The sequence below is a fragment of the Sarcophilus harrisii genome, chromosome 2 (assembly GCF_902635505.1).
Source record: "Sarcophilus harrisii chromosome 2, mSarHar1.11, whole genome shotgun sequence".
In the NCBI taxonomy this organism is placed as follows: domain Eukaryota; kingdom Metazoa; phylum Chordata; class Mammalia; order Dasyuromorphia; family Dasyuridae; genus Sarcophilus; species Sarcophilus harrisii.
In genome coordinates, this window is record NC_045427.1 from 112,398,127 (window position 1) to 112,411,269 (window position 13,143).

Consider the following 13,143-nt stretch of genomic DNA (forward strand, 5'->3'; position numbering starts at 1 on the left):
AACCCACATGGGGTCATTTAACTGAATGTGGGGATCACTAAATTATGATTTGTTGAATATTTGATTTGTATACCTATATGCTCAGAGTTGTGTAAAAATTTCTCCAGTGGATCACAAGAAGAAAAAGTATAAGACCAGAGTTTCTAGCTGACTGAAAATTTTCATTCATATTTTCTCATATTCTACCAACATCTTCTCAAAAACAATGAGATCATCCAGTTACACCAACATGTACAGGTGTTTGTGTCTCCAACCAACCCTCAGAGAAGGAATAAGTAGGCTCTGTCTTAATCAAAAAAAATCTTTAAATCATTAAATCTTCCATCTCAATTTCCTCCTTCCTATACACATAGACCAGAGCATTCTTTCTTAAATGCTCACTGCTAAAGCTCTGTGTGACAGGTCATGGGTCCTATGTAATAATTACCCAGAATTTAGAGGATAGTCAGTTAATAAATATTTGTTAGGCATTGATTAAGCATAGTGCTGGGTACTCTATTAAGTTGGTTGTTGCCCTTTATTCTCCAAGACAGTAAGTCTGTCTCACTATGTAAGAGTCATTATAGTGTGACCGACTGTAACTGATCAGACCAATACAAGCTCAGGACGTCTGCCACAGGTCAGGCACAAATCGTTCCTGTGAACATTTGCAGTGGTCTCTCTCTAACCTTATGCATCTGACATTTCTTCTGAGCTCATTCAATTCTGCTTTGCTCATTGAACCCAACACCTTCTCTGATGAGGGCACACCCTGCTGGGGGTCCTAGCATACATGTCGCACAATCAATTCTAACGTTCTTAAGAGAGACCTTAAGAGTGTCCTTGTATTGCTTTTTCTGACTACCCTGTGAGTGCTTACCCTGTGTGAACAGTCTTTTGGGAAAACACCTATTTGGCATTGGAACAATGTGGCCAGCCCAATGGAGTTGCATCCTCTGCAGTAGAGTTCGAACGTTTGGCAGTTTAGTTGGAGAAATGATTTCAGTGTCTGGTATCTTATCCTGCCAGGTGATCTTCAGATCTGCCAAGTGCTAAAAATACAAATAGGGAAAAAGAAAGATACTTTCTTCCCTCAAGGGATTACAATCTGATAGAGGGAAAAGAACACACAAAAAGAAGCTAAAAAAGGAAGTACAGAGGAGGGAGAGGGAAGATCACTACAGGGGAACATGATGGAGTCCAGTCTAAAGGAGAGCAAATGGGTAGGAAATGGCTAACCTGGGAACCCTCTGTGAATGAAGGTTTTGGAGAAGCTCTTTGATTCGCCCTCCAGCCCTTCAGCCAGAGGGGCAGAATCTAGGTTACTCAAGGGATAGACCATGCAGAGAGAACGCATGCTTCTACCATCATGGAACATTTACTCCCCTAAGGTAGGAGTTCTCCATTATTTCAGTTATTCTTTATCCTCCTCTTTAGCTCACAGTAATGTGTCTTTTGTTTCTCATTACACTCTTCTGGTTGTAGCAAGATCCTTTCTGTGACTTCTCCACTCCCGGAGCTGGCCAGGATACCTACAGTGGGAATCAAATCCTCCCAGATGCCATGGGACTGCCAAGATCCTCATGCCCAAGTGGCACACTGTCTGCCAGCTGTGCCTGAAGCCAAGCATGCAGTCACTTCTGGCAACAACCTAACTCTTTGTGATCATTAATTAGACATTATTATTAATTGGCACCCTTGACAGTAGGCCCATGAGGGAGGCCACCCAGGAAATCAGCTGCAGAGCCAGGATGGGAAGCCAGAGGGACACACCTGGGATTGTCAAGTGTTTCCTGAAGCTTAAAATGCTACCTTCTTCTTTGGGCCCAAAGAAGGCCCTTTCCCTCACCCTCCTCCCCCCTACTCCATCATCTGAAATTACCACTTCTTTTGTTTACTTCCAATCCAATTCAAGACCCTATATTTACTTTTCTTATATTTGCCAAATAGAAAACAAGCCAAAGCATCACAAATATAAGTGTAAAGTCATTGTATTCTAAACCTATGATCTCGAAAGAAATTCCAAAATAGCAGAAGATATATAACAATACCTAGCATTTATATAATGCCTATTGTGTGCCAATAAAAAACTAAGTATTTTGCAATTATATCAACTTTGAGAGATAAATATTATTATTCTCATTTTACAGAAATTGATATATAGGTTGGGGTTACACAACTAATAAGTTTCAAAGGTTGGATTTGAACTCAGATCTTCCTGATCAGGCAGGGTGCTCTATCAACTGCTCTACCAGCTGCCATAGGAAAAAATAATAATAATCATTATTCTGTGTGCCTTTTTGACAGTCTGTGTTCTTTTGCTTTTTTTTTGAATTTTTACATTCTATCACAATGGCTATAACAAGTGCTTAATAAATGCTTGTGGAGAGACTAACTGATGGTACCTTTTCCAAAGAGGGGCTTCACTTATGACTGGGGTGTAAGGAGAGAAAGAGCTTTACTTTCCATAAACCACAGAGAACAAATTTACTCATTTATAAATTTTCATGTTCATTAGAGATAGGGCAAGTGCTTGGCACTCTAGAATATAAAGAGGAAAAAAAATATGGATCCTGCTCATCAGGGCTTATAATCATATAATGCACCATGTTAGGTGCTGTGTGTAAGACATAAAGAAAAGCTAGAGTACCTTTTCTCCAGGAAGGCATCTAGCATGTAGGCAGTGATCCTGATGTCAATACGCTGTACATGGCTGCTGTGTTATAATGAAAGCACTATTGGTTTGGAAGACACAGTTTGAAGCACAGTTCTATGTAGCATTTGCTCTGTGAATGACCTTTTGTAAACCACAGTCTCTGGACCTAAGTTTTCTCATCTCTAAAATGGGAGAATTGGACCAGATGTTCTCAAAGGTACCTTCCAAAGTAAAAATTCTATAATTCTCTGCCCTATGTTTGAGCTTAGTGGGCACAGAGCTAACTTGGAAAGAAAACTTTTTCCTTAGGAATCAAGGAAGTAGTCAGAGAAACTCTTCCTCAGCTCTAAATAATAAGCCCAGAAGTAAACATATTCAGGGAGTAAAGCAAAGCTCATCTCCCCTGGCATTTGGGCAGGGGAACAATCAAATCCTCAACAGGTGATTTATAGTTGGCTTTGGAAGATAGACATATGGTCCAATACGTTCACACACACACACACACACACACACACACACACACACACACTTCAGAGACAGCCTACCCCCAGATATGTTCCTGATATCCAGATCCTCCTGGCTCAAACCTACCCTTAGCAGCCTGGGATTCAGCCCAGTCATTGGAGCTGGAGGCCCAAGTAATCCATGCATGGATAATTGAGTGTTGGCAATACAGTATTGATTTCCAATGCTTAGCTCTCTGGATCATACTTTCCACTCTGAGTAGAATAGCCATGGATTGCATGCTGCATTCCTGAGTTACAATTCGATCGTGCCTTTCTTTTAAATAAAGATGAAAGGGAACAAGAAGGAAGAAAAAGAAAAGTATGGAAAGATAGGCTTATGGAAAATCTAGTTTTATTTGCAATATCATTGCTGACCTCCCATTATTCAGCTGGCACTCAGAATAAAGCTACAGGAGTCCTCTAGCTCTCTGTAAGTGTTTTAAAGCTGCTGTTTGAGTCTGAATTTTCCCCTAATGAAGGTTTTACAAAAGGCCATAGGATCCTCTAGCTAGCAGGGGTCCTTAAACTACGGCCCATGGCCAGATGCAGCAGCTGAGGACGTTTATTCCCCTCACCCAGGGCTTATTTAAAGGCCCACAAAACAAAGTTTTTGTTTTTACTATAGTCCGGCCCTCCAACAGTCTGCGGGACAGTGAACTGGCTCCCTATTTTAAAAGTTTGAGGACCCCTACGAATATATCCAGACCAGAGACCAATGAAATAAGTGCCTGTTGGAAGCAGATCTCAGGGGATATTTTCAGAATTGGCACTAGATGGAAGTCCCTGGGCTTCAGAAAGAAGTAAGGAAATATAAATACTGCTGCAGAAGCAAGATATTGCACAAGGGCCTACAAAAAGAGGAGCCCTCCTTCCACTGAAGGTCTACTTATTATCCAAATAACAAAAAGCAAAAGACAGCCCTTTCTGAAGGTTGTCCTCTGTGGGGAAGGGTAACAGAATTTGACTTTCTTCCATTAAACATATAGCAAGTTTGTATTATAAATAAGAGGGAAGGGACTTCAAAAGAAACCCTCCTCCTATAATGCCACAAATTGCACTATTGGTGACTCATTCCTTTGTATTAAATAATACCTTCTATCTGTATCCTCTATTAAAATTCTACTCCATCCTCCCCCAAGAATAAAGCAGTAAGTCCCTAATGCTTTAATATGAACGAATTTATCAAATTTTTCTCCAGTAAGAACAATAAAACATTGGGCCTCAGAAGGAACAGGCAGTAAAAGGAAAGATATAGCAGAGCCAAAAAGGTTGGCTTGGCCTAATTTGCCAAATTGCCCAGTAGTCTTTTCAACCATCCAGTTTGAATTTCCATTGTGAGAGACCAGAGACCCTCTCACACCTAGCTCCAGGGAACTAATAAAATTGACTCATGGATTTTATAGACTCCAGGAAGCATTCATTGCTGCAAAAGAAACCCAGAAACACACACACACACACACACACACACGGAAATCCTGGATTTGCTAACAAGACAGGGCCTTGGATTTGGAAACACAAGTGCTGTGTGTAGCTGTCCTGTGCTCTGAGAGCAGTGGAATATTTAGGCACAACTGGGTAAACCTGGGCCAGATGTGGGGTCTAGGCTTTGAGGCAGACTCTGTGTAACAACTGGGATACTCCTTAAAGAGCCCATTTGTGTGTGGCTTTGGAGAAAGCCCATCATAGGAAAGGAGGAATGTTTGCCCACCAGCAATATTAGGCAGGAAACTACAATCTTCTAAGACACACTTGATGCATTCAGGCTGACCCAGGCTAGAAGGATTTTAATGCATTTCTCCAAGAAAAATGGATGTGTTTATCTTTGGAGACATGACCCGATTCTTCTAATTGAGACAAACATTATATTTCTGGATACTATGAAGAAGTAAAGCAAGCTTTGCAAAATGGAGCACTTTTCTAAATTACCTAAAGCTATTTGTGTTTTTTCCCAGGTGTTACCAATGGCCCTTACTTGCTGTCTACTATACCAGCACCATTCATTTCTACACTAGTGACAGACTGAAATTATTTTCAGGGCCATCACTTTGATTAAAGGCTCGGGAACCCATAAATAATCAGCAGAGGCCATCTATTTACAAATGTAAATCATCATAAACATTATTTATAATCACAAATAAATATCATAGTCTTCACCTTCCTCACCCTGCCCATCATTCACCCAGTTAAATAGATTGCTAGGAAGTTCAATTCTGCTAATCCCCACTCTTTTGACAGTTGATTCATCCCATTCTCTGAGGGAGACCCCCGGGTTGGAACAAATGCTTTCTTACTCTCAATTTGCTTTCATTCCGAATGCTGGGGCACATGTCTCAATCCCATTTAGGCTATCTTGAATATTAAATGTCAGAAATGGATCGCAATTAATCATTAACTACAGTCTTCACTTTAAAGGAGGAATTCTTCTACTCATAAATGGACAACTTGTTTTCCAGTGGGATTCACTTTAGCTTCAGTGATATGCAGATAAATGTTTAACAACAGGCTTTCTGAAAGAAACAATATAAATACAGCAGGTATATTTTTAAGTTTATTCTGCATTACAAACATCTCCATAACTTTTTTAAATCTAGGAAATAATATATCATGCACTTCCTCTGTAGTATTTGCCAAATTCTGAGACATAAATGCTTACTTTGAAATTGTGAGCTGTCTCCAAGTAGCACATGGGGGAATAAAAGAACTGACAATGGTAGTCAGTGACAGTAACTGATGACACAAGATACAAAAACTTTACATATATCAAATCAGCTAAAACCAGAAAAAGGCAAATAGGGCATAATTCTCAAATTGGGCATACTTTGGACAGTGAAGGAGTTTCTTCAAAGGTGGGGACAAGAATAAAATCCTTGCCCAAACCACATCTCAAAATTCCTTAGGTCTGTGCCACGAAAAATTCAGATTCCTATGCTTCAAATCTGTGTTGTCCTCTTACCTGGAAAATATTCTTCCTGTTTGTTGTCCCAGACTCACCTTTATTCTCATTCACTCTTTGTATCTATTGCTGTCCTTCTTAAATATAATAAGAAGAAAATCATACTAAGCAGCAAAAGTCACATATTATCAAAAACCAAAGGAAGAAACTGAGTAAAAAAAAATAGTGGGACATAGATTAAATGCAGATTTGCAACCCAGTGCATAAAATCTAGGTCCCTAAAGGATGACATTCTTTTCCTTCCTTGGAAGCAAAGCACTGGGTCAACTCTGCAACTAAAGACAAGAAAGGAAAGGAAAGACTCTGCATGTAACATGAGGCAGATCTTAACTATTCACTTTTCTTCTTAGGATCACAGAAAAAAAAAAATATATATATATATATTTCAGTAAAATACTAGTCACATAATTGGGTCCATCAATCAAAGGGCAAGCCAGATGCCATGATTTTATATGACTATCACACATGATTGGCCCAGCAGGTCATAGTCATATAATGTTACTTTCTACTAATAATTAGATGAAACAGATAATGAATAGTTAATGCTCAATAATTAGCATCATTGTATTGGCTAAAGTCCATCAGTATCCACTCAGTGTTAAAACCTTTTGACTATTACCTGTGACAATTTTTCTTAAATATGAAACCTTGAATTGTACAAATAATACATGACACTAAGAAAGATGTGGATTTCATCAGCATGGAGAAGTCCTGGTTTATAAATTCCCTCTATTGATGAACACTGAAGCCAATAAAGTCTCTGGGGAACTGCATGAGCCACAAAGAGGTCAAGTGATTTTCCCAAGCTCAAAGAGCTAGGAAATGGCATAGACAAGAGTTGACACTTCTCTTCCTGACTTCAAGAATTCCACAGTTTATCCATTAGGTCATGCTTTCATAATGCACAAATAAAAAGTCAAAATCACTATTAGCATGTCACTCGCATACAAAAATGGCCTTATTATAAGTAAAATCTGTTTTTTGCACTGCTGGTATATTAAAGAGAAAGTCTGGGGATCATGGAAGAGAAAAAAAGCTAATTAAGCCATATATGAGGATGAATCCCAGAGCCTTATTAAGGTAGGATTACAGATTCAGTTAAATGAGCTAACTGTCCAAAAGTACTATAAAACTTATATGGGGCCTCCTTATGTTTGCCTAGTCACATGGCTACCTTCTCTCCTCAATCAATGACCACATTTAGAAAGGGATCCCAAATACACCCCAATGGAATAGGGTAGTCTCATATAATTTCAGTAAAAATGCAAGCTGGAATGAATCTGAAATTACTTTGCCATGACAAAATTGGCCCTTATTGAAAAATTGGCACCTCATCATCATCATCAGGGAGTGCTTCAATTGGCCCAAGCACAAAAGGAAATACTCAGTGCCATTGTCCCTACTGCCATGGTCAACCCTTACTGCCACACCTTCCCTGCAGCCAATGCAAGAAAGATATAGCTGAATAGAAAAACTTTTAGGCAAAGCCAGACATTACATCACTTGATCACAGATAGCTATCTGGATCTGACCTTGAGTTTGAAAACAAATTCACCTAAGAACAGATTGCAGTCAGTCTAAATTAGACTACACTGGAAAAGCAAAGAGTCCTTTATTCTCTCCAAAGGCCCTTTCCTTCCTTTATTGTCCCCTTTAAAGTGCCAAAAGGACTTGGCACAAAAAGGTACTTGGTTCCTACATCTCACTGGGTATCTCTAATGACAATGCCATTCAAACTGTTTCACCATACAAGAACTCTACTCAGAGGACCAGAATAGACTCCAAGAGATCAGCCGATCTGCAGGGGTCCTTCTCCCCTCCAATCCCACCCAGCTCCCAAATAAGATTAGACCTCACCATCCTGTAAGCTTTTTCTTCCATATTCAACATGTTTAAAGAAGGAACTTCTTCTCCTCTAAGTTTATAGACATATGTTTCTTGGTCCCTAAAAATGGGAACATGTCCTCCATCCTTTAAATTCCTCCTGATGCTGTTCTGCTCTCATGACCTTAAAGGAATCAGACAACAGCTATTCTGCCTGAATATTCAACCTTCATATTCTCACCCATAATCTCAAGCCTGTTCTCCTTTAAACACTTTATGATGCCCACCCCCCAACAAGGGCAAAAAGCAAAGAACTCCAATAAGCCCCTTTCTGATACAAATACATGATGACTACAGAAAAAATAGATAATCTTCCTGACCAATCTAGAATCCCATGAAGAGGAACTAAACCAGGCTCTTATCACTTGATGGTTCAGGATGTCATGTACTTTGATGAATCAGAGATAAAGTTCAGAGATGCAATCACATTTTCTTTCCAGCAATGAGTGATAAAAGAGGATGAATAAAGACAGATATAGCTTTCTGACTTTATTCCAGTGCCAGCCACTGGGTGAAGATGTATTTTGCACACTTTATATGTCTGGGTTTATACAAGGAAAGAAGCCTAGAAGTAAGATGTGACAAAAGGAGAAGGACTATGAAAATATGGTACTAATCTCTTTATGGTATTAACATGGATATAATGCCATGTCTTAGACAATGGTAGCTCAATAGTGAATGGCGAACAATGTTGTAGAGGGGAGATGGGAGGGATAGGGAGGGAAGAGAGAGAAGTGGGAAGGGGAAAGGGGAGAGAGAAAAAGAGAAAGAGAGAGAGAGAGAGAGAGAGAGAGAGAGAGAGAGAGAGAGAGAGAGAGAGAGGAAGAGGGAGAAGGAGAGAGAGAAGAAAAAAGGGGAGGAAGAAGGGAGAGAAGGAAGGAGAGAGGGAGGGAAGGAGGAAAGGAAGGAAGGAGGGAGGAAGAAAAAAGGTAACATAACTTTACATACTCTGTCTTAAAGTGGGTTTTATCTGGTCATACTATAAATAATATAATCAACTCTGTGCAATTGGATGATGCTAATGGAGCCAGTGAAGTTTATAGTATAGTATATGATATTTATTTGATAAAATTATTTCATTTTCATTTTACTTGGATACAGTGAAATGTTAAATCAGTATGCAATCAACATTTCAATTACATGTTTAATTCATTCATATGATCAGTGTTTTCCTAGATCTTCATCCCTGGAAATGTCTTAGATAATATTGTAGAATAAATGCAATTTATATTTATCCCCATTCCACAGACCATCAAACTAAGGCAAAAAGCCTACACCTGATATACACACTGAAATAGGAGCAAGAAGTCCAAGGGTCTCTGCGCTACTGTAATCTCTAGTAAGTAGCCAACAGGGAAGATTAAAAGAGCTTTTTGGCTATGCAGTTGACTTCACTGCAAACAAACTCATCCTTTCAAATCATTGCTTTGGTAAATTTGGGACTTAATCTGAACAGATTCCCTTCCATACCACAGTTTGCAGAAATTAAATTATACACACCCATTGACTTTTCCATTGCTCCTTGATGGGTTATTTGATTTTAGGAGCACACTGAGGCTGGGGAGCCTCTGATTAGTCAGTTTGACAGTCATTTTCTTCTCTGAATAAATAGTGGAAATCCACTGAGTAGGTTAGTGAGGAGGGAGTGGCCAGTTTTTTTTAATGTAAGTTGGCTTCAGTTTCCAGTTTGAGCTGCCAAGCTCTTCCTTTTAAAGCACAGCATTTTGGAGGTTGTTAGTCCTGAAAATGAACTGAGCCCTGGGTGAGCTATAAAGATCAAATGTTTGCAAGCATCCCAGCTCTGGTGTTCACTTTGATAAAGAGCCACTGTGTTCCCTACTTGAGCCCACAACACTACTGCTATAAGAGCAGCAATTTTGTCCTGTTGAAGTAGAAAGACCACTAGACTCAAAGTTAGAACACCTGGTCCTAACTATCTATTTTGATCTATTTTGACTCTGTCACTTACTAATTGTGTAACCTTAGATAAGCTTAACCTCTTAGAGTTTCAGCCTCTTCATCTGTACACTGAGAATTTGGGACTCAATAATCTCTGAGACCTCATTTATAGAACTAAAATGAACTCAATTGGGTCTTTACCATTGCCAAATCCAAGCTGAATATTAGGGACCAAGAAGATTGGACCCCTAAAAGAAACAGAAGCTGTTCCTTCCCCCATAAGAACCACTGAAAATTGCCAAAAGGTCAGTTCCAAGTTGAAGTCTAACTATGCTGTGCTTTAAATTCATCATTATATCTGTTAATTGTTGTCATACCTGACCCATCACATTGCTGACATAGAAATGTGTTTTGCATGTCTATACATTCTTGTAATTTTTTGTTGCATTCTCAATGAGTGGGGAAATGTGAGGAGGAAGGAGAGAATTTAGAACTGAAAAAAAATGAATTTAAAAATATAATCTCAAACAGACCAACTGGCTTAGAATTTCTCTCTTTGAATCTGTTCCCATTCATGTCAAGCCTCCATGGATTTGTTCTCTCATTTCCTAGAACTACTAGAACCTTTTAACTTTTCTCCACATTTTTCATCTGATCCCTCTATCTCAACGTTCCAAATACAATGCCAATGAATATCTATAAGACAAAGGTAAAAAAGAGTAATAATAATCTGTTCAGTTGTAGGCATGTACACACACACACACACACACACACCTCAGACCCCTAAAAAAATCAATGTGGGGTCAATTTCAGGAGTACCTGGCTGCCTCTGAGATGTAATTTTAGGAGTACCAATGATGTCATCCTCCATCAAACAAGCATTAGTTTCTCAAGTCCACAAACATTTATTAAGCATCTGCTATGTGGCAGCCACTGTGCTAAGTGCTGGGGACAAAAAGAAAGAGGGAGAAATATCTCTGGTTCTCAAAGAGCTCACATTCTAAGGAGGAGATAACATGCAAACAAGGTGAATATATAAACATATAAACAAGATATATAAAGGATAAGTTGAAGGAAGTCTCAGAGAAAAGGCATTACAATGAGAGAGGACAAGGAAAGAATTCTGACAGAAAATGGAAACAAGAAGAGAGACTTTAATGGCTAATGTCAAATCCAAACCTTAAAAAGTTGCTTAGTGGAGCCACTGAGGCGGGCCATACTAAAACATCAAGAATGAGCAGCCTTGAGGGAGGAAGGGGAAAAATCAGAACAGAAGTGAATGCAAGGGATAATGTTGTAAAAAATTACCCTGGCATGGGTTCTGGCAATAAAAAGTTATTAAAAATAAAAAAATTTTAAAAAAGAATGAGCAGCCTTGACAGAGTACTTCAAATTCATTTGCATTCTTCTGCTTACTACCTCATTTTTCTCCCATTGATATGGAAAATCAATAATTGATTATGTCATATCTGTTGTTTGTCCTTTTCCTCATATTCAAATAAAATATTTGTAAAAAACTTAGCATAGTGCCTAGAACATGATAGGTACTTGATAAAATCCTGATTTCCTCCCTTCCTCTCTCCTTTACAACTATAAATCCATGCAAACCAATGAACTAATGAAAAAGTAAGCAAGTCAGTGATACTTTAATTAGGGATTCAGAGGAAATTATATTTATCCCTCCAACAGCATGGTCAACTTGTAAAACATCTCTAACACTTTACATATGTAACCCATAGCTCCTAATCATAATGGATGGATTTCAATTACTTCCTAAATTTTACAAAGCACCTTTCTCAACACAGCCATTGAAATTGGTAGACACTATGCATAATAAATCTCATTTTATAAATGTGGAAACTTGAAATTATAGGATCATAGATTTAGAGCTAGAAAGAATCTTAAAGGTGATTGAAGCGGACCTTTCATTTTTGAAGAAGAGCATGGAGCAAGTGATTATGTGACTTGCACAGAGTCACAAAAAGTTGTATAAAGATAACTACGTTATCTGTTCCATGATTTGAACTTTTTAGACTTTCAAGTCCTATTCCATGCTGAGTCTCACTTGTTAGAGTCACACAGTTCATAAATACTGGGTAGATGAGGATTGGAGTATACTAAATACAACTGAAATAGGCTCTCTTGGAAACCAATTGTTAAATTTTCTCTATGAACAATTGTATCTTGAAAAATTACAAATGTTGTAAATCAGGGATAGTTTTGTAGATTGTCTAGGCAATCTAAAGTGATGAACAAAATATTAATGTACATTAAATTTTAAAATGTTATATATGTACATATATATAGATATCCATGTATATGTCAATTTATATATAATATATGTATTTATGTGTATATGTATACATATATAAAAATCTTTTATATATATAATCTTTATATGTATATACATGAGTGTGTGTATATATACACATATATATGTATATGTATATAATCTTTCCCCCAGAGAACCAGTTCTTAAGCATTTACCACTGATTCAAACTCTGTGTGTATGTGTGTTCAAACTCAAACTCTATGCAATAAATAGAGCATCAAGCCTGAAGTTAAAAATATCTGAGTTCAAATCTGTCCTTAGCCAGTTACTAGCTCTGTGACCCTGGACAAGTTTTTTCTCTATAAAATGGAAATAATAATAGTACTCATCTCCCAGGATTATAGTGGAAAAAAAAGATATAATAATTATACATTGTTTATCACCTAGTAAGTAGGACTGCTACTGACAGACAGATCTGCTCCTTGTCTCCCATATCAGTCCCACTTCAGCCTTTAGAATCACAAGTTTCCTTCAAAATTAAGCATCAATCCACCTTCTCACATATAAAAACCCCTCTCCCCACCATAGTGTCTTCTAATTCAGATCCCTGTATTTACTTTGAATATATTTTGTATATATTTTTATGTACACATGTCATCTTCACCAATAGAATGTATATATTCCTTGAGCACAAGAAATTTAATTTTTTTCTTTGTATTGCCAAAGCCAAGTATAGTACATGGCACATTGTAGGTGATAATAAATGCTTGTGGATTCATTGTTTTATCTTCTTCCTGGTGAACATTAACTTATTATTTCATACTTTGGCCAAACCAACAAGATCTAGCTTTTAAGCCTGTCCATTTGTTTTCTAAAAATTCTTAAAGAGGCAATTTTTTTTTCTTTTTTTTTCCTTCTAAACTTTTGAAACATTGTCTCAGCATATACCCCACCACTAACATCTTGTTAAGACACTTCACCATAGCTCAGAATT